Source organism: Mustela nivalis (genome assembly GCF_964662115.1).
Source record: "Mustela nivalis genome assembly, chromosome: 10".
NCBI classification, from domain to species: Eukaryota; Metazoa; Chordata; class Mammalia; order Carnivora; family Mustelidae; genus Mustela; species Mustela nivalis.
The window spans coordinates 66,580,863-66,605,179 of record NC_139029.1 but is presented as its reverse complement, the minus strand read 5'-3'; the positions used below and the strand labels follow the sequence as shown (position 1 = coordinate 66,605,179).

At 38.3% G+C, this 24,317-nt stretch overlaps 1 long non-coding RNA gene across 2 annotated transcripts in view; it reads right to left on the bottom strand.

Annotated features, from left to right (window-relative positions):
* The window catches only part of LOC309842864, a 53,300-nt gene extending 37,067 nt beyond the window's left edge, over positions 1-16,233 (bottom strand). Inside the window, exons 1-3 of one of the 2 annotated variants that reach the window (XR_014299820.1) lie at positions 16,093-16,233; positions 15,004-15,156; positions 5,697-5,780 (exon numbers count right to left, since the gene is read on the bottom strand). This is a non-coding gene — a long non-coding RNA (uncharacterized lncRNA). Of the gene's footprint in view, positions 1-5,696; positions 5,781-15,003; positions 15,157-16,092 lie in introns of those variants that run through there. The other variant, XR_014299819.1, reaches the window with a different exon arrangement.
* Between the last annotated feature and the right edge of the window lie 8,084 nt (positions 16,234-24,317).

The following is a 24,317-nucleotide window of genomic DNA, read 5'->3' as shown; positions in this document are numbered from 1 at the left end:
ATAAAATAACATACTTTGGGGCCTGATCTCTTCTGTTGGTCTGATCATCTTAACTGCTTTCCCTCAACCTTTAAACCTGATTCATTTTCTACTTCTGGGATTCTATCCTAAGACATCATCCAAATTTGAGGGAAATGTTGTGAATAAAGCTATATCCATTAACTTGAGAAACAAGACAGAGGATCATAAGGGAAGGGAGGGGAAAATGAAACAATACAATACCAGAGAGGGAGACAAACCATAAGAGACTCTTAAATTCAGGAAATAAACTGAAGGTTGCTAGAGGGGAGGGGAGAGGGAGGGATCAGATGGTTAGTGGGGATGGACATTGGGAAGGGTATGTGCTATGGTGAGTGCTATGAATTGTACGAGACAGATGAATCACACAACTGTATCCCTGAAACAAATAACATATTATATGTTAATTATTTTTAAAATCTAATAAATAAATAAATAAATAAAATTTTGAAGACCATATCCATTAAAGCAAATTAAAAAATACAAGAACTCTCCCAAATTAGAAGTTCTAAGTAAATTCTAAATTATTTTTAAAAGTTATTTACAAAAACATTCAGTACATATGGGAATTCTTTGGATATTCAATGTTAAATGAAAAAAAAAACAGGATACAAAATTGCACCTTTATGATTAAAGTATATAGAAAGTAGAAAGAGAAAACACAATTAAATGTTAAAAGACAAGTGAAGATCGTTTTGTTTTCTCTATATTCCAAATTTTCTATGAAGTCAAAATACATTTTGACCTGATTTTTCAGTTTAAAAGAGATGTGTGATATAAAAGAACCCATACTTATTCCAATTGTTCTTTTTCTTTTTTAGGTATTTCTTGGAATAGATGTTTGTGGGCAAAGAAACATTTTTGGATTAAGCCAAGTTTCTCTTCTCTGAGCCAGTTGATAAGGGCAGGGATTTAGAAGGAGAAAGAGTTATATAATCAAAATTTTATTAAAACTGTCTGGGATTTTATAGATCATCTGTTTGAGAGTCCACATTTTATAATGGAGAAACCGAGAAGGGATAGTTAGAAAAATATAACAGGCAGACATATGGGTGGATCCAACAGACATAGTGTGAGTTTAATGAAATTTTTGTAATAGTAATTATTTCAAAGAGCTCTGAATATAAATAACAATAGATCTAAGTAGTAGAATACCACTGTCTAACTCACTCTCCCTGGCCCCACTCTTTCCTAGTGACCTCCAGTTCTTTGCATCAGAAAAAATCTGTTTCTCTGGAGAGTCCGCAGAACAATGTTTACAGAACCCCGAAATGGTACTGTAAGATATCTGTTAGAACTGCCTAAGTACCAGAAACAATATATGGTGCTGTGGGACCCCCTCTGTGCTGAGGCTCCCATTCTGTTTCTGGATGTGAGGGCGGCTGACTGCCCTCTCTGAGTCCCTTTCTGTGCATCACCCTTGGTCAAAGCCACCTCACTCCCCTCCTGGGGTGGCAGTCTGCACCCCAGACTGGGGTGGTTCAGTGGGGGCATGAAGACCCAGCTCTCCTGCTATGATTTGGGACAGATGAGAGGACCATTTCATTTCCAGAGCTGCCCATAGCATCAGCCAGGGCTCTGCTGCAAACACATTCTGCTCAAATTCTCCCCATACCCATCCTGCTTCCCTTGCTCCTGAGTAAACCTCCTACAGGCAAATCTCTGCCTCAAAGTCTATTTTCCAGGGCACCCATCCTAAGGCAATGAAACCATACCAACACATGAGAAGCCCACTATAAATCTTGGAGTTCACTGAGTAACTGAAATTGTGTTATTTTCAACTTCTTATTGAAGATGAAACAAAAACAAGGGTCTGGTTTTAAAATTATACACCCTCTCTTCCCAAGCAGCAAAATTAAGTAGAGTTGAACAATTGTCTTTTGAATTTTATCAATTTAGACAACTAATCTTGCTTGAATACTCTTTCCCTTAATAAGAAGCCTATACACTGATTAATTTTTTCTTTATTTCTTATCCTCTCTGTTGAAGTTATAAGCATGTATGATAGGAAAATTAATCAAGGTAATCTTTATCCTTGCTACTCAAAATGTGGTCACTGTACCAGCAGCATGGGCATCACCTGGGGGGAGCTTGTTAGAAATGCAGAACCTCAGACGCCATCTCAGAATGGTGTCTACTAACTCAGAATCTGCATTTGATCAAGATTCTCAGATGACTTCTATGCACATTAAAATCCAACAACCATTGAAATGCTCCACTGTTGTCAAATCAACCTGCTAATTAAGACTGAGCATCATCAGAGGGAAAACAAGCACTGGAGTCGGAAGAATTCAGAAGTCCCAACTATGCTTCCAGCTTGTTGAGCATCTTAGGCAGGTAAGTCTTCATTTCCTGAGTACCTATTTGATCACCCTTAGAAGTTCTTATAACAAGATGTGCCTTACAGGATTTTTATGAAGATTTATACTTGCTTTTATTCAAATACATTTTCCTGTGCATCTGTAATGGGCCAGGCATTGTTTTAAAGCCTCAAGCACTATGAAGAATAAGACAGATTCAAGTCCTGCCTGTCAGACATTCCACAAACATGCATGGAGCATGGACTATGTGCTGTGGTGCTAGAATTGTAGCAATAAAAAAAGATGGACTCTTTTGGAGCCAAAAGTTGAAAACAGGACAAACATTGAATGAATTATCATGAAAAAAACTATCAGAGTTACAAAGGAGAAATATAGGTGCCAAGAGAACTTATAGTAGGGGAATTAATGTTGGCTAGAGGAGGGAGTTCCCAAAATATCTCCATGTTCATGTGGCTTCCTGGCTAATGAGTGTGTACAGACAAATATGAAATCTAATATCAGGTATGATTCATGTCAACAGTGATGTGTGGGTACATAGGGGGCCCTCCACACAGGCCTGAGGGGGAAGGGGCACAGAGTGGGGATGAGATAGGTGAGACTAAGGAAGCATATCCCAGAAGAAATGTCATTCACTGAGACTTATAAAATAAATAGGACTAATTCTCCTAAATATGGAGGTTAAAGTGAGTCAAACAGGGAGAAGAGCATAAAATAATTTAGGGTTTTAAAAAAGAGAAATGAACATAATCAACAACACAATTTTGAAGAATCTCTTTTCATTATAGAGGTAGATTAGATTGATATTACACCCTGTAAATAAAGCCTCTTCCCTCTGCTGCTTGACCAAGCCTGGTGCTTCCCCATGAGGCCTTACATGGTATGCACCTTCTCCTCTTGGGAACTGTAAGTAACAAAGTATCTTTTCAATGGCAGATCCTGATCTGTTGACCCCACCATATAAGAATAAAAATAAAATCTACACTTTAAAAGTCACCTCATTTAGCTTTTATAACACTCCTATTGGGTACAGTTCATTTTCCCCATACTTTTTTGATATGACAAAGCTGAAAGACATCTATCTCAGAGCCTCTCACTTTGTTAAAGCTAATTCAATGCACTAGGAAGAACGTAACATTTCTAGTAAAACAGATTGCCCAGGATTCAAATCCTACTCAGTATGAGCATGGTAGTAAGCAATAAGCAACCTCAAGAACCTCAGTTGCTTACACATAAAAGTTTATTATCTACAAGCCTAGATACTCTCCAAGGAAGCTGACTTCCCAAGCTCTTTTTTGTGACTTCATCATCTCGCCACAGGGCTTCTGGGATCTCCAAGACAGGCAAAGAGAAAGCAGAAAGCACTCACAACTGATCATGACCATCAGTGTCTGGAGATGACACATCTCACATCCATCCACAGGCCACTGAGTAGGGCTCATATGTAAACTAATTACAAGGAGGCTATAAAATATAGCTGAGTACATAGCTATTTGGTTAGTATTACTGCCTGTGAAACACATTTCTACCACTTTCAAACTTTTCAACCTTGGTCAACACCCTCACTCTCCATCAGCAGACTACAGTGTCCCAAGTGCAGTGTTCCATAGCTGCTGTATTTGAAAAATCGGTTGTGAATCATTCCTTCCATTTTCAATACATGGACATAATCGGAGCTGAATATGTCATTCCCTTTACAGCCACTCAAGAGTTCCAATATATTTTCACTAGTCCAATAACCTCTTTATTTAGTTATACTTAAAATATAAATTACTAAAATTAGAATCTACTTTGTTCTCACTACCACTTTCAACTTTGGGTTTTGGCTTCTTATATGTTGTTTGGCTTCTTATATGTATATTTGGAATGTGTTTGGCTTTTTTTTTTTTAATGTATGTTCTAAGAATTGAATCACAGAAAAAAACTGTCTCAATATTCTAACAGGTAAAGAAAGCTGGAGCCTTTTTAAGGATGCCACAGAAATTAAATCAACCTATTATTCTCTTTTTTAAACTACTTTATTTCTCTATCAGCTGCTTCTTTTTATTCCATTATCAGTGTCTCTCTCTGTGGCTTAAGAACCACTATACAGATGATCTAATTGGTTCCAGTTAGCACCTCTTTGGAACTGCAGCACCTCTTTGGAACTAAATTCTCAAATGGGGTCCCTTTGTAGATCACAAGCCAACCTGCTCATGATTGCCTTGGTCAGGCACATAATCCTAATACAGCCTGCCACAACCAGACTTGTGGAAGGTCTTAATGACACTTTGTGCCCCGTAACTCACCTCTGGCAGCTTAGCTCTGAAGGCAGCTTTGGGTGAGACAAAGTCTCACAGTTTCATAGATTCTTCTCCAAAATAGTATTGTGAATGTGTTTTCCATGAGTAGAGCTGCATTCATTATTTTCAGTTTACTGTTGGCTTAGTATTCTAGAGAGTAGGAAAATATTGAACTGTAGGGTTAGCCACCCATGGCACAGCTAACAGATGGGTTTTTCAAGACAAAGAAAAATATGTAAGACACACATCTTCTAGCCATTTTATCTCCATTATGCATAGAATTTTTTCCTAGATTTTTTTAATGGCACCTACAACCTTCTACAGATTGTCACTATTTGTTATAGTATTGGGTTTTGAGAATTTACATTTTGAATTATTACAGAAATGGTACTGTTACCATGACAAAAATGCAAACTGAGTTATTCTCTCAAACATGTAGGTCACCCAGTGAGCACAACAGAAAACTATGATAATTGTGAATTTAAGCAAGAAGAGAAAACAGATCAATTCTGAGCAAAGGGCACGACTAATCTATAAGTAACCTTTAAACTATGGAGCATTATGTAAAATATTAAACGATTTTTTTTAAAGGGTAAAAAGGAACTGAAACAAAAACTAAAATTTATCTCATAAATTCAGCTTTTTATAAACATAAGAAAGACACATTAAAGAAGAAAACCTATCAGTTAACTGGTATACATATTTACTTTGGTCACTTCATTGCAGTGATAGGTATGATGGGAGGGGGATCCTGGATGAACCAAGGTGCTGAATGCACAACATGGAGCATGATGTGGCAAACAGAAACACCAAATGAGATTTGGTCAAGGTAACATGGATAGATCAAAAAAAAAAAAAAAGAATAAAGAAAAACAGAATGAAAGAACATTATCCAGTACCATTTTCATAAATTACAAAATGTATATACAAAACAGTAAAACACAATCTGAAACAAAAAGATGCACTAGAAAGTAGTTGCCTATGGTAATGGAACTAATACCTTTCAATGAACTATCCAAATAGTACAAGAATTTGCTGAATCCCCTTCAGATTACCTTGTGTGCCATCTTCGATGGCCAAGAATTGTGGGAGCAAAAATGCCCAAACTAAGGCTTTGTAAGCTCTTCCATTCTAGCTGCCTGTTCTCTAAGGAGAATGGGTGCTATAGAGATAAAAGGGAATAAAGTTGAAACAAGTAAGAGAAATTCTCTGCACCAAACAGATGCTAGTTTGTCTGCTAGAAACCAAGGAGTATAATTAGACAGCATGTGAGATGGGGGTGGGGAAGAAGCAGAGGAAGAGAGAGAGAGAAAGCACTCTCTGGCTATCACAGAGATAGCATTAATGCTAATGTGCTAATGTCTAATGTCTAGCACATTAATTAGACCGTATATTCTCAGTTTATGTGGGGTTTGGTTTTGTTTTGTCTATAATACCCCAGGTTCAAGAGAATTTAGACCCAAACACCTAGGAAAAGTATTACAGTTAAGAATCAAACCTTAGGGGCGCCTGGGTGGCTCAGTGGATTAAGCCGCTGCCTTCGGCTCAGGTCATGATCTCAGGGTCCTGGGATCGAGTCCCGCATCGGGCTCTCTGCTCAGCAGGGAGCTTGCTTCCCTCTCTCTCTCTCTCTCTGGCTGCCTCTCTGTCTACTTGTGATTTCTCTCTGTCAAATAAATAAATCTTTAAAAAAAAAAAAAAAAAGAATCAAACCTTAGCAGCCATTCTGTTAGTTGCTTAAACCTCAGCACAAATCAATCGAAAAGCAATAGACTCAAAACTACCTAGAGATGTGGATTAATCATCAACAGTACATCCATCACTTGGTTAGGTTTGGGATTCTGCAAGCCACAAATATTATGTTCCAATAAGTAGGATGTGACAAGTAGGCAGGAAAATAAAAGGGGGTCGTGGTATTGAGTATTGCAGGTTATCAGAAGTCAGGCCCCAAACCTTCCCACAATTGAAAATGATTAGTGAGTATTCCCTGTGATAAAGTTTCAGGGCACTAGATCCTAGTGAGCCTGGTAAAGACAACTTTTCTAATAGCTAAGGGAAAGGTAGAAGGACCTAAGTAATAGAAAATAGCCAAGACCAGTTTAGAAGCTTGCAATCACATGTAACAAAGCACATTCTGTTTTCAGAGCATTGTGGCCAGGTGGGGGATTGGCTTATGAAAAAGAGTCTCTACATGACATGATTTATGGAGAGAACCACAAACTTGCTGACTCGATGCCACACAATGACACACTGGACAAGTTATATGGCTTTCCAAAGGAGATGCATATGGGATTAGAAATAGAAATGATATTTTATTATCTAAAAAACAAATCACAGCCTTCCTGCAGTCACATGTTCAACATTTAATCTCTAAATTATTACAACCGGAAAAACCAACATTTCCATTCCTGCAGAATGAGTGACACAGGGTTTAATGTTCCTCTCCCCTTCTGGGAATGCACTTTCCCCAAGAGCCCAATAAAAGGAGGCTTGTCTGGTCATATCTCTGGAAAGGGATCATTGACTATGCCAGCTTTGATCTTTATTACCTTCCTACAGTAAAGCTAGAAAATTTTGAAAAAAAGATTTAGAAGCAAAACAAAGGCTATGTCTCAGTATATTCTCATAGAAGTTCTATGTAGTTCTGTTTTGGCAACATTCTTTCTTCTCCTAAGGCCAGGGGTGACGTGACATTCACCATTATGAAACAGCCAATGTGGCACCCACACAGACCAACCAAACCACATAAAAATCAACTATACTCACACTGGTACTATTGGCATGGCACGGCCTAAAGTCCTACTGAGGTAACCCCCAAATACTAAAGACTATTTTTCTACTTTGTACTGGGATAAATCCAAGGAGCTGGTTTAGTTTTCCAGAATCATCTCATAAATTTGCTGAAGGCCCCTCTAGTCCTTCACTGCATGGAATCCCAAGCCTGGGGCCACCGTACATTGTCCTAGTCAAACTCAACATGCACAAAAGCAGAACAGTGCCTCAAAATGACGGGCTACCCCCAGATTTATCCAGAGAGAAAGATATTCACTCTACTCCATATTCTGCTAAGGAGCAAAGAAGTCAGAAGATCGAAGTGCCCAGTCCCACTCTGAGCCCCTCTCTTCGGATAGGTACATTCCCAGAAGGAACTGGAGCAAGGGCAGGCAGCCCAATTCCACAGTGTCACCTGTGGAATTGGGTTCCCCACTCCTTCTTTCTCTCCTAATAGGGTCCTACTAAATGAACAGAAAGCCAGGGCTTTTCCCAGGATAGTGGAGGTATAGGAGCCCACAGTCACTTTCTGGGCAAGAGGAAACTCACAGAAGGAACCATAGAACAGGCTCAATACCCCCTCTGACCTCACTAAGACATTCTAATTCTGAAAGAACAAACAAGCCAACCCTGCCACACTGATCCTAGTAGTACTTTTTTGTTTGTTTAACTTTAATACTTTTTACTTTTTTAAATTATAATTAATACACAATGTTATATGTTTCAGATATACAATAGAATGATTCAACATTACTCAGTGTTCATCAGGGTAAGTGAACTCTTGACCTCCTTTACTTACCTGACCCACCTTCAATCCACCTCCACTCTTGGCAACCACCAGTTTGCTCTCTATATATGAGAGTCCATTTTTTTGTTTTTCTCTTTTTTCCTTTGTTTCTTAAATTTCACATATAAGTGAAATCACATGGTATTTGACTTTCTATGATTGACTTATTTCACTTAGGATTACACCCTCTGGGTCTATCCAGGTTGTTGCAAATATTAAGATTTCTTTCTTTCTTATGGGTAATATTCATAGATAGATAGATAGATAGATAGATATAATATTCATATATACATGTATACAATATTAATATATATAGTATTAACCATGAAGATATATATATAGATAGATTGATAGAAGATATAGATATATATCTTCATCTTTATCCATTCATCTATTAATGGCTAATGGGTTGCTTCCATACCTTGGCTATTGTAAATAATGCTGCAATAAACATAGGGGTGCATATGTCTTTTTTTTTTTTTTAGATTATATTTATTTGTTTATTTTAGAGAGATAAAGAGAGAAGAAGCGGGGCAGGGGAGGGACAGAGGTATAGGCAAACTCTTCCCTGAATAAGGAGCCCAATGCGGGGCAGGATCCCAGAAGCCTGGGATCATGACTTGAACTGCAGGCAGACACTTAACCAACTGAGACACCCAAGCATCCCACACATCTTTTTAAATCAGTGCCTTTGTTTTCTTTGGGTAAATACCTGGTAATAGAATTCCTAGATCATATGATAATTCTATTTTTAATTTTGGGGGAATGTCCATATTGTTTTCCACAGTATCTGCAACAGTATGCATTCCCACCAACTGCATTCTTGTAAACACTTGTTATTTCCTGTGATTTTGATTCTAGCCATTCTTACAGTGTAAGGTGATATTTCACTGTGGTTTTAATTTGCATTTCCCTGATAATTAATGATGTTGAACATCTTCTCTTGTGTCTCTTAGCCATCTGTATCTCTTCTTTGGAAAAATGTTTACTCAGGTTCTCTGCCCATTTTTAATTAGATTATTTGTGTTTTGGCTATTGAGTTGTATGAGTTCTTTATATTTTTGGATATTAACTGCATATTGGATACATCATTTGCAAGTATCTTCTTACATTCAGTAGGTTGCCTTTTTGTTTTATTGATGGTTTCCTTCACTATCAAAAGCTTTTTATTTTGGTAGAGTCCCAATAGTTTAATTTTGTTTTTGCTTCCCTTGCTTAAGAAGACATATCTGGAAAAAATATTTCTATGGTTAGTGTCAGAGAAATTACTGTCTATGTTTTCTTTCAGGAGTGTTATGGTTTCAAGTTTCACATTTAGGTCTTTAATCTATTTTGAGGTTATTTTCATGCATGGTGTCAGAAAGTTTCATTCTCTTACATTTAGCTGTCCAGTTTTCCCAGAACCATTTATGGAAAAGACAGTCTTTTCCCCATTGTATATTCTTCCCAACTTTGTCATAGATTAATTGACCATAAATTGTGGGTTTATTTCTGGGCTCTCTATTCTGTGTTAGATCTATGGGTCTCTTTTTGTGCCAGTACCATATTGTTTTGATTATTACAACTTTGTAGTAGATGTTGAAATCTGAGATAATGATATCTGCAGTTTTATTCTTATTTCTCAGGATTGCTTTAGCTATTTGGGTTTTTTTTTTTTTTTTTTTTTTTTTGGTGTTCCATACAAATTTTAGCATTATTTGCCCTACTTCCACAAAAAATGTTGGTATTTTGATACGGATTGGATTAAATCTGTAAATTGTTTTGGATCATACAGATATATTAACAATATTCATTCTTCTAACTCATGAGCATGGAATATCTTTCCATCTGTGTCATGTTCAGTTTTTTTCATCAGTGTTTTATAGTTTTTGAAGGATAGGTCTTTCACCTCCTTAGTTAAGTTTATTCATAAGTACTTTATTATTTTTGGTGCAACTGTAAATGGAATGTTTTCTTAATTTCTTTTACTGCTGCTTCATTATTAGTGTGAAAATTTCAACAGATTTCTGTATATTAACTTTGTATCCTGAAACATTATTAAATTAATTTATTCAGTTTTAGTAGTTTTTTGGTGGAGTCTTTAGGGTTTTCTATATATACTGCTATGTCACCTGCAAGGAATGAAATTTTACTTCTTCCTTAACAATATGGATGCCTTTTATTTATTTTTTTTTTCCTTGTCTGATTGCTGTGGCTAGGTCTTCTAGTACTACACTGAAAAAAGTGATGAGTGGACATCCTTGCCTTGTACTCGATCTTAGAGGAAAAGTGCTCAGGTTTTCACCAGTGAACTTGATGTTAGCTGTGGGGTTTTTATACATGGCCTTTGTTATGTTGAGGTATGTTCCCTCTATACCTTCATTGAGACTTTTTATCATGAATAGATGTTGTACTTTGTCAAACGATTTTTCTGTACTTATTGAAATGATCATACAGTTTTTAATCCCTTTTCTTGCTAATGTAGCATATCATGTTGACTGGTAAATACTGAACCACTCCTGCAATCCTGGAATAAATCCAACTTGACTGTAATGCATGATTTTTTTTTAATGTATTGTTGGATTCAGTTTGCTAATATTTTGTTGAGGATTTCTATATCTATGTTCATCAAAGATATTGGTCTGTAGTTCCTGTATCTGTTATATTTTATCTGGTTTTGGTATCAGAGTAATCATAAAATGAATTTGGGTGCTTTCCTTTCTCTTCTATTGTTTTTTTTTAATAGTTTGAGAAGAACAGGGTATTAACTTCTTTGAGTGTTTTGTAGAATTCACTTGTGATGCCATCTGGTCCTGGACTTCTGTTTTGGGGGGGGGTTTGATTACTTATTCAATTTCATTGCTAGTAATCAGTCTGTTCAAATTTTCTATTTCTCCCTGATTCAGTTTTGGAAGGTTGTATGCTTCCAGGAATTTATGCATTTCTTTTAGGTTGTCCATTATCTGGAATATAATTTTTCCTAATATTCTCTTATAATCCTTTGTTTTTCTGTGGTGTTGGTTGTTTTTTTTTTCTCCTTCATTTATTATTTTATTTACTAGAATCTTCACTCTTTTTTCCTTAATGAATCTGACTAAAGGTTTATTGGTTTTGTTTATCTTTTCAAATAACCAGCTCCTGGTTTCATTGATCTGTTCCATTGTTGTTTTAGGCTCTAGTTAACTTACTTCTGCTCTAACATTTATTATTTCCTTTCTTTACTGATTGGGATTTGTTCTTCTTTTTTCTGGTCCCTTTAGATGTAAGGTTAGGTTGTTTGAGATTTGTCTTGTTTCTTGAGGTAGGCCTCTTTATTACTATAATATTCCTTCTTAAAAACAGCTTTTACTGCACCTCAAATATTTTGGACTATTGTTCATTTTCACTTGTCTCCATATATATATATATATTTTTTTTTAATTTCCACCTTGACTTCCTGTTTGACCTATTCATTGTTTAGTAGCATGTTATTTAGCCCCCATGTATTTGCGTTCTTCCCATGTGTTTTTTGTGGAATTTGACTGAATTCTAGTTTCATATCACCATAGTTGGATAAGATGCATGATACAATTTCAATCTTTTTTAATTTATTGGGACTTGTTCTGTGGCTCAACATATGATTGATTCCAAAGAATGTTCCATGTGTACTTCCAAAGAATGAGTATTCTGCTGGCTTTGGATGGAATGTTCTGAACATATCTATTAGGATAATCTGGTCTATTGTATCCTGGTGGTACTTATTATCTCAAAGAAATACAGAGACAGTCCTGTCCTACTGCTGTGGAGAATTCTTATCACTTGTTGGAACACTAAAACAATGCTTTGAGTGTACACATTCATGAAATCATATGCACTGTACAGGGGAATGTTATACTGTCACTGTTGACTAATACAGATTTTACAGTGTAACCCTACTTACAGGGGGTTACATCCCAGTTGGCCCACATAGGTTGAAAATATCTTAAGTCAAAAATGCATTTAATACACCTAAGCTACTTAACATCATAGCTTAGCCTAACCTACCTCAAATGTGCACAGAACACTTATATTAGCCTACAGTTGGGCAAAATCATCTAAGACAGAGCCTATTTTATAATAAAGTATTAAATACCTCATGTGATTTATTTAATATTGTATTGAAAGCAAAGTATAAAACAGTTGCATGGGTACAGAATGGGTATAAATATGTATATTGGCTGTTTACCCTCATGATCTCATGGCTGACTGGAGCTATGACTCATCACCCCTGCCCAGCAGCATGAGACAGTATCATACTATGTATCACTATCTCAGGAGAGGATTACAATTCAAAATTTGAAGTATAGTTTCTACTGAATGCATATAGCCTTTGCATCATCATAAAGTCAAGAAATCATAAGTCAGACATCATTAAGTTGGGGATCATCTGTACAAATTTTCTAACCACTTCTATATGAGAACCCTCATATACACTTAGAGACATATATATGTAGTAACTGAAAACATAGGCTAGAGCTAGACTAATATCCTTGCTGGCCCACTTAATGGCCATGGACTCTTGAGTCAGTTTCTTAAACTCTTCAGGTTTCAGTCTCCTCATCAATAAAATGAGGATAGGGCTAACATGATAGAATCCTTGGGAATATTAAAAAAATTTTACATGAAAGGTGCTTAGAGTAATACACATAGTAGGCATTTCATAATAATAAATGGGATATATTTTCACAGCACAGACAAAATAGTTGATTCTGATAAACCAAAGCAAGAATCATCAGACTTTCTAGAATCTTAGATAGTTTTTTGTAAAAATGTTCACAATTTACCTGATTGGTTTGTGCTCATGGACTTATGGATTTAATCAACAGATACTTCTCAAGACATAACTACATGTCAGACCCAGTGCCAGCAGCTGAGAATATAAAAACGAATGAGGTGTGGTCCCTGCCACTATAAAGATTATAATCAAGTGGTAGAGACAGATATATTCACACATAATGCAATGCAGAGAGTGGTTTTAGAAAGAAGGCATTACCCCGTATCAGAGAGCCAAACTGATACATGAACCCAAACACCTGGGAATAATGGCACTGTGGGGTCAAAACTTATATATGATACAAAATCAGACTCATCGTACCTATAAGGCTTAATTGATGACAGAAGCAAAAACCAGATTTTTCCCTTTCAAAGTAATTTAGACCCTTCTTTTTTAAGCTTAATCTCTTCTGGATAGCCAAATTCCAGGCTTGCCCCCAACATCATTCTCCTATCCCTAAGTGGCTTATTAATTGTCTTGTCATTTGGGGTGCATGGGTGGTTCAGTTGGTTAAGTGTCTGCCTTCAGCTTAGGTCATGATCCCAGGGTCCTGTGATCGAGCCCCATGTCCTCTGGCTTTGGACTTTTTGCTCAGTGGCGAACCTGTTTCTCCCTCTCCCTCTGCCTCCTACTCCCCCTGTTGTGCTCATCCCCAGCCCGCCCCATCAAATAAATAAATAAAATCTTAAAAAAACAAAAACAAAAAAACCTGTCCTGTCATTAGAGAAAGAATATCTAGCTCTTGCTTGGCATTAAGAACCAACCACATCCATCACTGCACCAAACTGTATGATGCCGATATCTATGGTCTGATTCCCTAGCATAGAGGTGATAGCTTTCAGGTAACTCAGTTTCTCTGACAATAGACTCAATCTCTCACCTCAGCACTAACATCCACAACTGACATTCTGAGATTTAGCTATACATCCATCCACATGGGGCCCCTGTTTTGGACTATCCAATCTGTAGTTTCCAATTTAAGCTGTGGCAGCCTCCTGGCAGACATGCGATTTTCTAATTCTCATTTTCCTTTGCTTCAAATTTGAAGAATTTTAGGGACTTTCCTGGATCTCATCTCTGAATCTGAAGGACAGCTTGAGAATGGGTCGGCTCAGGCCTGATCATCTCACACACATAACACCTTAATTTCTGCTCTACCAAGGAAGCCCCTTTTAAGGAAATCACCTCCATTTAGTGTTCCAGGCAAGATGTGAGGACTAAGCTCCCTTTAATCAGTACTGTTAAAGTCACATAGGGTCTCTGACTCACCCAGGCCCAGGAATCCGACCCAACTCAGGACTCCACATTCTTGCTTTCCTCTTATTCTTTCTCTCCAGACTCCTCCCCATCAGTTTTGTTTTGCTTTGTTTCTTTTCAGGGATTGGAAAATGAATGTTGTGTTACATTCTGCGTATTTTGTATTCTGTGGCTTATGGTACACCTTTCTTCCTTCAATCCTGTAACTTCTTAATATTTTAAAGGAATAGTTAATATTTAAAGCAAAGCTTCTGATTTCTCTTTCAACAAATCCAGGTATTGCAAGTGAATGCCTTGGCTTTTCACAACTATTGTCTCTGAAATTAGCTTCAAGAGCATGATTTGGAATTCAAAAACTGAACATCGTTTCCTTTGTTCTGGCTGAGTCCTGCCCTCCCCCTGAAGCAATGGATATCATGACTCAATGGACAGAACTATAAAGCCAATGAACTAAAGGGAATTAAAAATACAGAAGAGAAGTTTCAAAATCATGCCTTCTTTGCCCCAAAATTTTAAAAAGAAAATTAATTCTGGGGGCACCTGTGTGGCTATGTCAGTTAAGCATCTGCCTTCAGTTCAGGTCATGATCCCAGGGTCCTGAGATCGAGCCCCACCTCGGGCTCCCTGCTCAGCAGGCAGCCTGTTTCTTCCTCTCCCACTCCACCTGCTTGTGTTCCCTCTCTCGCTATTGCTCTCTCTGTCAAATAAATAAATAAAATCTTTTTAAAAAGAAAAAAAAATTAATTCCAAAAGATTGGGTAACAAAATGACATTGAGTACTTCCGATCTCTAACATACCTTTGCAATCCCGTGGCCTAGAGCATGTCACAGGAATATAAAAGCAAAAACGTTTTCAAACAGGTGGAGCTTTATCATCATCCTGATTCCAGGGTGAGTGAAGGTCCAACTTCAGCAAAAAGAAGGATTTGCCACTCTCTGCAATAAGCAAGGCTGTTGTGGAGGTGAGAGGAAGGACAATGGGAGAGGCTGACATAAAGACAGATGCCGTGGATTTAAAAAAAAAAAAAAATCCTATATGACTGTCCATGAGCTGATCATTCATTCAAAATTACCTATTTATAGTTTCCAATATCAACCTTAGACATTAAGAACCATTGTTCCAGCTCTCTAAAATTAATTAGATGTGTTCCTGTTTATTTTATTTGACTTTCTCTATGAAGTAGTTACAGGAACCAAATTTTCATTTGAAGAATCCAAGGCCCACTGACTTTCTCAAAGCCAAATAGTGCTAATGATATAAAACAGGTTCAGACCTCCATACTCCACCTTGAAAAGGCTATTTACATTCTTCATCCTTCAAAATGCTGTTTCTTAAGTCTCTTCTTAAAATCATGCCCAACTTTTATCCCATGGCTTGTAATTATTTGCTTATGATGTTTATTCTTCCCAAATATCGACAGACTGAATTATCACTAACTCATGCAGGTTCCCTCCCACATTGTGTATATACAATGGCTTGCTGACCCTGAATGTCATCAGTCAGTTCATCTGCATAGTTCTTCTGTCCCCTGAAATCACCCCTAATCCTGAGGAAGCTTGCACTCTGTATAAGATGCCTCATGAGTTCTGTTTGTTAGCCACTGTTCATTCCCTAAAGAAGATACTTTCTTCTGTCACTTTCCAACTCCTACTCAAGATATCTACTGTCTCAAGTCTTCCACTGCCCAGGTCATTCCATCTAGGACTCTCCTTTTAAAGAAACGCCCCATGTGTATGTCAGATCTCACCACCTATGATCTTAGCAAAATATAGCAACAGCTATTTTAATTTAGCAAATTAAAAAAGTGACATATCTATAATAATTAACTTCTACTGCATAGTAACCCCCAAATTTAATAGTTTTAAAAAACCATTTATTTAGCTCACAATTCTGCAGGTCAGCAATTTGGGCTAAGCATAGCTGCTGTGTAGTTCTGGCCTTGGCTGGACTCAGTCAATGCATCTGTACTCAGCTGCCAGGTCAGCTGGGAACCAGTTGGTCCAGGATGACCTCAGCTGGAACGGTTGCCTAGACTTGTTCACAAAGCAAGAGAGCAGAGGGAAGATAGAGGCTTAGAACTGACATACCATCATTTTTGTCACATTTTACTAGCCAAAGCAAATTCTAAAACCAGCCAAGATTCAAGGACTGGGTAGAGACTCTTGATGTGAGATACTGCAAAAACACATCATAATGATGAGGTGATTTTTTTTTTTTTAAATCAAACCAAAGGATCTGTGGCAAAAAGTGGTCCAACAACAAACTTTATTAAGTTTGACTACAAGACCTGCTCTGCTAGGCACCCTTATATGAATAAATATTTAACCATTTCCCAACCAATTATTTATTTGCCAAAGGAAACAATTATTTAATTAAAATTAGTTTAATTCCATTCAGTCTGCCAAACATTACTCGGGTATCTAATGCTAGGCACTAAGCTAGTCATGAAAAACAGGCAAATAAGAAAATCACTACCATTAAGAAGCTTGTAGTCTAGTAGAGGAAACAAATAGTAACATGCAATTATAGATATTTGGGGTTACAAAGAAAGGGGACATGACTCAGAAAATTTCCCAGAGAAGGTTACAGAATGTTAAGTATCAGAGAAATCCAGAAGGATGAGAAGTACTGCATTCTATGTGTATGGGCAAATAACCATGAATCCATAGCTCCCAGCCTTGAGAGATGGTCAAGAAATTACTTCACTGACAGACTTGGGTCACCATGAATAGCATACTTGATACCAGAGGCTTTCAACAACCTAGCATTAAGTTGATTTAGCCCACCAGTCCCCTCCCATTACCTTCCAGCAATGATCTTAGGTAAACAGTCTTGCTCTCTGCCAAAAATATCAAAGTCAGCATTGCTTGTTTTCTATCTCCCCAGCACTCCTCACTATTCAATCTATGATCAACATCCAGGTTCCTCTACTTTTAGCATTTACATTCCTAAAATCTCCTTCATCCTCAATACTGAGGTGTGGCTTCCATGTCAGTTGTCTTAGGCAGTTTTTGTTTGTTTGTTTTTAATATTTTAATTTTTTTATAAACATGTAATTTATTATTAGACCCAGGGGTACAGGTCTGTGAATCGCCAGGTTTACACACATCACAGCACTCACCGTAGCACATACCCTCCCCAATGCCCATAACCCCACGACCCTCTCCCGACTCCCCTTCTCCCAGCAACGCTCAGTTTGTTTTGTGAGATTAAGAGTCTCTTATGGTTTGTTTCCCTCCCCATCCCATCTTGTTTTATTTATTCTTTTCCTAAATTACTAACCCCCCACGTTGCATCTCCACTTCCTCATATCAGGGAGATGATATGACAGTTGTCTTTCTCCGATCGACTTATTTCACTAAGCATAATACCCTCTAGTTCCATCCACGTTGTCACAAATGGCAAGATTTCATTTCTTTTGATGGCTGCATAGTATCCATTGTATATATATACCACCTATTCTTTATCCATTCATCTGTTGATGGACATCTAGGTTCTTTCCATAGTTTGGCTATTGTGGACATTGCTGCTGTAAACATTCGGGTGCATGTGCCCCTTTGGATCACTACGTGTGTATCTTTAGGGTAAATACCCAGTAGTGCAATTGCTGGGTCATAGGGTACCTCTATTTTCATCTTTTTGAGGAACCTCCATGCTGTTTTCCAGAGTGGTTGCACCAGCTTGCATTCCCACCGACAGTGTAGGAGGGTTCCCCTTTCTCCGCATCCTCGCCAGCATCTGTCATTTCTTGACTTGTTAATTTTAGCCATTCTGACTGGTATGAGGTGGTGCCTTAGGCAGTTTTTACCCTATTTTTCAAGTCCAATACCAGTCATACATTAATTCATGCAATAATGATTTACCAAGACCAGCTATGGCCTTGAAGTACTATATAACAATCAACAATATAATTACAGCCTTTATTCTCATGACTCTCGTAATCTGTAGAGACTGACATTAAAACAGGAATTGCACAAGTGATTTTCAACTATGTTTATATGTCCTGTGAAGAAACATATAAAAGGTATAAGAACAAAACAAGGAACATTTTAAGTAGTCCCCTAACAGATGAGCACAAATTCATCCTAACAAAGAATTGCAGGGACCCAGAGGACACAGAGCCTTTGTCCTAGGCTAAGGACACAGTGTGAAGGAGCTGGGTGTGAAGGAGCCTGGCGTGTTGGAGGAACAGAAAGATAGCCAATGGGACTGGATGTGAGTAAAAAGATGAATCATAGGCAATGGGGCTGGGGGGTAGAGGGGTACAGAAAACAGCCAGTCTGAAGGAATGGATTCACCACTCTGCATAAAGATACTTTCCTCCAAAACCACATGAAACTTAGGATGCATGGGACTTCAGAATTAATGCAATCTTAAAAATTTTTAATTTCATTTCCAGTTTATCATTCAAAGAGTATCTTAACTTCCCAATCCACAAGTTTACCTATAATTTTAACTAATCCCAGTGTCTTGTATATTTCCTCAAAATACGGTTTGTTAACTTTGATCCAACCAGTCAGAAACTAAGTAGATAAAACACATTTTACAGGATTGTGGCAATTGAAAACATCTCCTGGGGCATAAAATAAAGAATGGTAGAGGAACCAGAGCTAGGATCTGGTTTGCTCTGCTTTCTCTCGAAGGACGTTAATTAAAGCTTAAAGTTAGTTATGCCCTACCTCCTTACTCCTAAAATCTAAGGAGAGGTTACCCCAGGGCATTCTAAGAATTTCTCCAGGCCTCTTGTCTATTTTACCACCCAAAACCTTTCTTTATCTCTAATATTCTCTGTTACGTTATTTTAAAATAGGAGTTTAGAGTAGAATGTACTTTATATGCAAATAGTTGGCTGTTTATGTGTGTAAATGCAGTTGAAAATAAAAGCTATAAAAACAAAAGTAGAAAACCCTGAAACCTCTGTACATCCATTGGTCTGAAGTTGGTGTGGCTGGATATTTGAAGATGGCTGGAAGTTGCTGGCAGAAAACAAACCAGAAGGAGGAATTATACTATTTCTTATTTCTGTGAGGCTTACACATTTATTTGATCAGACTCAGATTCCACCCCCCCTTTTTCTCAAATTTTATCTAGCTGAAGAATTAATATGCAACCATTATTCTTTCCCCCCACGTTTCCTATGCCACCCTTCCCCAAAGCAGCAGTACAACAACCTTATTCTGGACTCATGGCCATTGTGGGTTCTCCTACTATAATGCAACTTAACCCATTACTTAAGTCTGTATTTTTCTAGCATTTATTTAGTGTGTGATACTTGTGTCCACACTATTCAATTCACCTGAGTTCAAAGAAATCCTGTGCTAACTCTGAGGTCAAAAGTTTGTGGGCCACTTTTTTTCCCAGAAGGTACACTTGATCTGGGAGTGTGATGCCATTTTCTAACCATTTTCACAGTTGAAAACATAATCCCGAATTAAAACACTTTGCATTTTAGGAGCTCAGTCCCTACCCTGGGTTCTGTTATTTTAAAACTTTAGCTAAAAATTTCCTGGAGGTGACTGAGTTTTCTCAGTCTCGGGGGAAGCTGCTGTGAATGACTTTCCACAATGCCTCTTCTGAGAGTCGCCAAGTTCACTTTTTGCAACCTAAGTGCATGCCAGGGGCATTTAAATTGAAGGAACCAATGAAAATTCTAAAAGGAAAGTTTTTAAATGAACATAGGAACAGAGAGCTTAACTTAAGGAGGTAATAAAGTAAAAACAAAGCTTAGGGTTCCAATCTCACCCTAAGCCGTGGGACCCTAAGCAAACTGCTCTGGCTTCCCATTCTATCTCAGGGACTTCATGGCATTCTTTCAGAGTTTAAATGAATTAACACATGTAATTCATTTCTTGCCTTTGGCTTTCCTGATGTCTAACTAGACTGCATGATAAGACAGGGAGTAACTCATGTTCTTTTTTTTTTTTTTTTAAATGAACTAATGGAGATTCATTGATTTATGCAGTCAATTATAAGTGTGGGCAACAGCCAAATAGGCAAGTTACTTGAAGGGGGAAAAAAAAAAAATCCTCAGGTCACTGAAGCAGCAATTAGCAAGTATTGTGGGGAGAAGAGGAAAAAGGAGGAGGAAAAAGGCCTGATGAGGCAAATTGCCTTTAATTATCTTTAAACATTTTCTCCTCTTCTTTTGATGCCATAAGACCCCCTGCAGTTCCAAAATAAAATAAGCCAGAGTTTTGTTTTGCTCTTTTAAATAGGAACATAATAGCCGCTGTGGAAACATGTTCTTAATCAAAGGTATTAAACTCCTGGCTGCTCTCCTTCTTTGAAATTGCCTGGGTTCATTATTATCAAGGGGAAGAGCAGTCTAGTCACCATTTAGCTCCCTTCTTAGTAAATTAAAATATTAATTACAAAATACATTATTTTTATCTTATATCTTAAGCTATTGGTTACTGTGGCTGGGTTAAAAAAAAAAAAAAAAAAAAAGAGGGTTCATTTTGTGCTGAAGTAATTTCCCTAACAAAGCATTCATAGTTACTTTCTAGTTCCTGGACATCCAATCCGTACATGAAATGCTGCACTTGGAGAGCCATCTGAATAAATTCGATAGCAACTTCATTTATTTCTTGTCTCCGAGATAAGTGTACAATTAGAGTTGCCGTGTCCATGCGCTCGTGGCATGTGCCTGCTCAGACAAGGCCCTGGCTGCAGCCAATGCCCAGCAGAGCTCAAGAGGAAAGAAAGAATGTTTCCTTTTCATTTCCACCACACAATGCAGTAATCGATCTTATGCCCATAGACACAAATGCTCAATCTTTGGGAAAGAGGGAAATAAAGCCACAGAATAGACATCAGAGCTAACTAAAACCCTCATTGTCTGCCTCTTCAAAGACTCAAATTACCAGCAAGGTATTGAGGTAACAGTAGAAAACCTTAAGAAAACACAAGCCAAGGACCAGCAAACCCACAACCGTATGCAGATGACCTGGTCCTGTGGTGCCTCAAGTCATCACAAAGTAAACCAAAGCTGTGCTCTCTTTTACAGGTGAGGGGCACACGCAGTAAGCATGCATGTAGGCAGTTTATTTGTCAAGACTCTAAAAGCCACCCACTCTCTTGCAAAATATTCCCTCCTTTCCCTACTAACTGCATGATGCCTGAAATTTGATTTTTCCCCCCTCTTACATTTGAAAGGATATTCAGTTTAAGAGGTCACTATTTAATTCCAGAAAGCTAGAGAGATAAGACTTACAGCCAATACCATTTATTAAGTGCCACTATGTACTAAGTATTTTACATACATTATTTTCCTGAATCATTACAATAATCTTATGATGTAGACATTTTTTTAGTACCTTGTTACTTGCAAAAACTGAGGCTTAGGAAGATTAAGTAACTTGAACAACTGACAAGTGATACAGTGAAGATCTAAAACCAGGTGTCTAACTGTAAAGCCCCTGCTCTTGCTCCATCTATCAGCTTCTATCTGATAGTATGTGTTGGGGTACAAGGAACAGAGGGCTGGGGCACTGGAAAACAGACATGAGGATGAGAAAGGTGGTGGAGGGGCACTGGAGAGCCCTAGACGTCCTCGGAAGGAAGAAGTCCTCTTTGCCAGACTGCCAGATGGAAGCATTAATGCTTGCCTGCTCAGCCCTCCCACTAAACATCATCCAAACCAACCTTCTTCTCAGAACTTTCGTGCATATATCTCACTGAATTGTCCAAAACTCATGATGCCTGTGAATGGGCAAAGAGGCTGTAATTCTTTCACACACTTTTCTATGTCCTTAGTAAATTTCTGACATATGACCCCTTCCCTCTGAAAGGGGCAGGCTCACTGGTCTCCACACATCAAAGCCCCTGGGAAGCAGGAGAGGGTAGGGTAGTGGGACAGGGCATCTATGTGTACCTTAGGCAAGTGACTTAAGCCTCTGTTGCCTCAGATCCCTCATTTGAAAAAAGGCATCAATAATAATGCCTCCTTCACAGAACTGCAGTGGCTAGCAGATAGAAAATACTGAATGGATGTTAGCCTGTGCTGGTAGTAGTAACCCATCAACTGACTTAACTGAATAGGACAGCGTTCCTCAAAGGTATACTGTAAAACAACTCCTGAACCAAATAAATTTGGAAACCTTGGCCACCTGACCTGCTCTTACAAACACTCTTCCGATGTACCTTAAAACACAAGAGAGTCCCCTAAACTGCAATCAAGAAACCCAGTTTAATATATTTAACATGTTCATTCCATGAAGCACGCCTGAGGGATTAGTGTTCCAACGAATTCCCTACGGGAATTCTGAATGGGGACAAAGTAATGTAGTGCATTTAACTGTACCAGTTCTCTTATCTCTGTTACAGATTCGTACTTTAGAACCAAAACCCCTTTTTGGATTAAAAACTCAAGTGGCCAGTTAGAAGACTGGCCTTGAACAAGCTACTCATCTTTTAAGTCTCAGTTTCTTACACACACAAGTCTGTCTTGTCAAAGATAGGGATCACCCTTAGTCATCTCTGAATTTCCAACATCTATGTTTGTAAAATGGAACAATGAGTCTCGACTGGGACCTAGATGGAACAAAATGGTTGGTCTACTATCACCAGCTCCATCCAATCCCATAGACTTTTGCAGAGTCAGTGCAAATCCTTCTGCCAGCAGACACTGACACTGCATTAGGAGTGCAAGAGGTTAACCGGCAGATACTGCCAGTGAAAGATAAAGGGGGAGGAAGCAAGACTTGGGCAGAGAGTCTCAGACTGCATTGCAGACCTGACACTCAGCCAGCCTAACCTAATGGGGAGCTCCAGAGCAAACACTGTCCTTTGTAGGTGCCGCGCAAATAGCAGAAGTGGATGAGTAGCCCCAGCACCCCCACCATGCTCAGTGGCTGGGGGCTGCACAAAATGAGCTTGGCCTTGGCTCAAATGCTGCAGTCCATGGAAGCAGATCTCCAAACCACTGCAACTGGAAAGTGTCAGCTAACCACTCCTCACAGCTGAAGGGGAAGTTCTTTCTTGAGATCAGACCCAGCAGTGCACCTCTAGATGGCTGAAATGACCCTCTTCCATGTCCCTAACTCAGATCCAGAGATGAACAAGGCTTAAACTTTATACTAGACTATAGTGTGATAAGAAAATTAACCAATGCTTTAATCTAAGAAAGCAGTACATGAATAGTTCTCTAAGGAAAGACAGACCTGTTATGGGATGACCGATTAACAATGTCTCCCATGGACAAAGGAGGAGACAGTAATTGTGCAAAGAACATGTATTTGCCATCCCTGGCCTACCCCTTCCCTCTGCTAACTCAAATGTCCCAGGAGGTTCAGCTATAGTTTCACATTTTCCATAATTTTCTTGACTCTGGAAAAGTTTCTCCATAAGGTCTTTCCTTTCATAACCAGCTTCAACATTTATTACTGCCTCAGAATTCATTACAGAATTTATATTTCCTGTATTATGTGACAACTGCTTCTTTCCATTGCAGCTAGTCTCAATTAACCAACTATGAACAATTTGATAGCAGATATAATGTCTCATACTTTCTTTTTTATTTATTTATTTATTTATTTATTTTTTGACAGACAGGATCACACAGAGAGAGGAAGAAGCAGGCTCCCTGCTGAGCAGAGAGCCCAATGCGGGGCTCGATCCCAGGACCCCGGGATCATGACCTGAGCCGAAGGCAGAGGCTTTAACCCACTGAGCCACCCAGGTGCCCCTGTCTCATACTTTCTTACTCTTCCCTTCTTGAATAGCCCCACAACCACTCAACACACTGTAGAGAAATAGGATTTGGTCAATGCCTACATTTAGATTATGGATCAAATTACTAGATTCATAGGTCAAGAGGCAATCAGCAACTTTGTTGGGAGAAATTCAGGAGTATATGTCCTTCAAAAGTCTCCAAAAGAAAATAGCAAGCATCATTCCCAACTGGGATGAATCTGCACACCTACTTGTAGGTTTCTATTGCATGTATTCCTTTTACGGGTCCTACTACCTACTGGCAGCTTATAGGATGTCTAAGGAGAGAAATGAAGGCTTTATGAACATTTCTATAATCTCTATCAGCTCCACCCCACTATCATCTGAAATGTCTAACCTGAATTTTCTAGTTTAACATACATTTCCCCATAAGCACAAC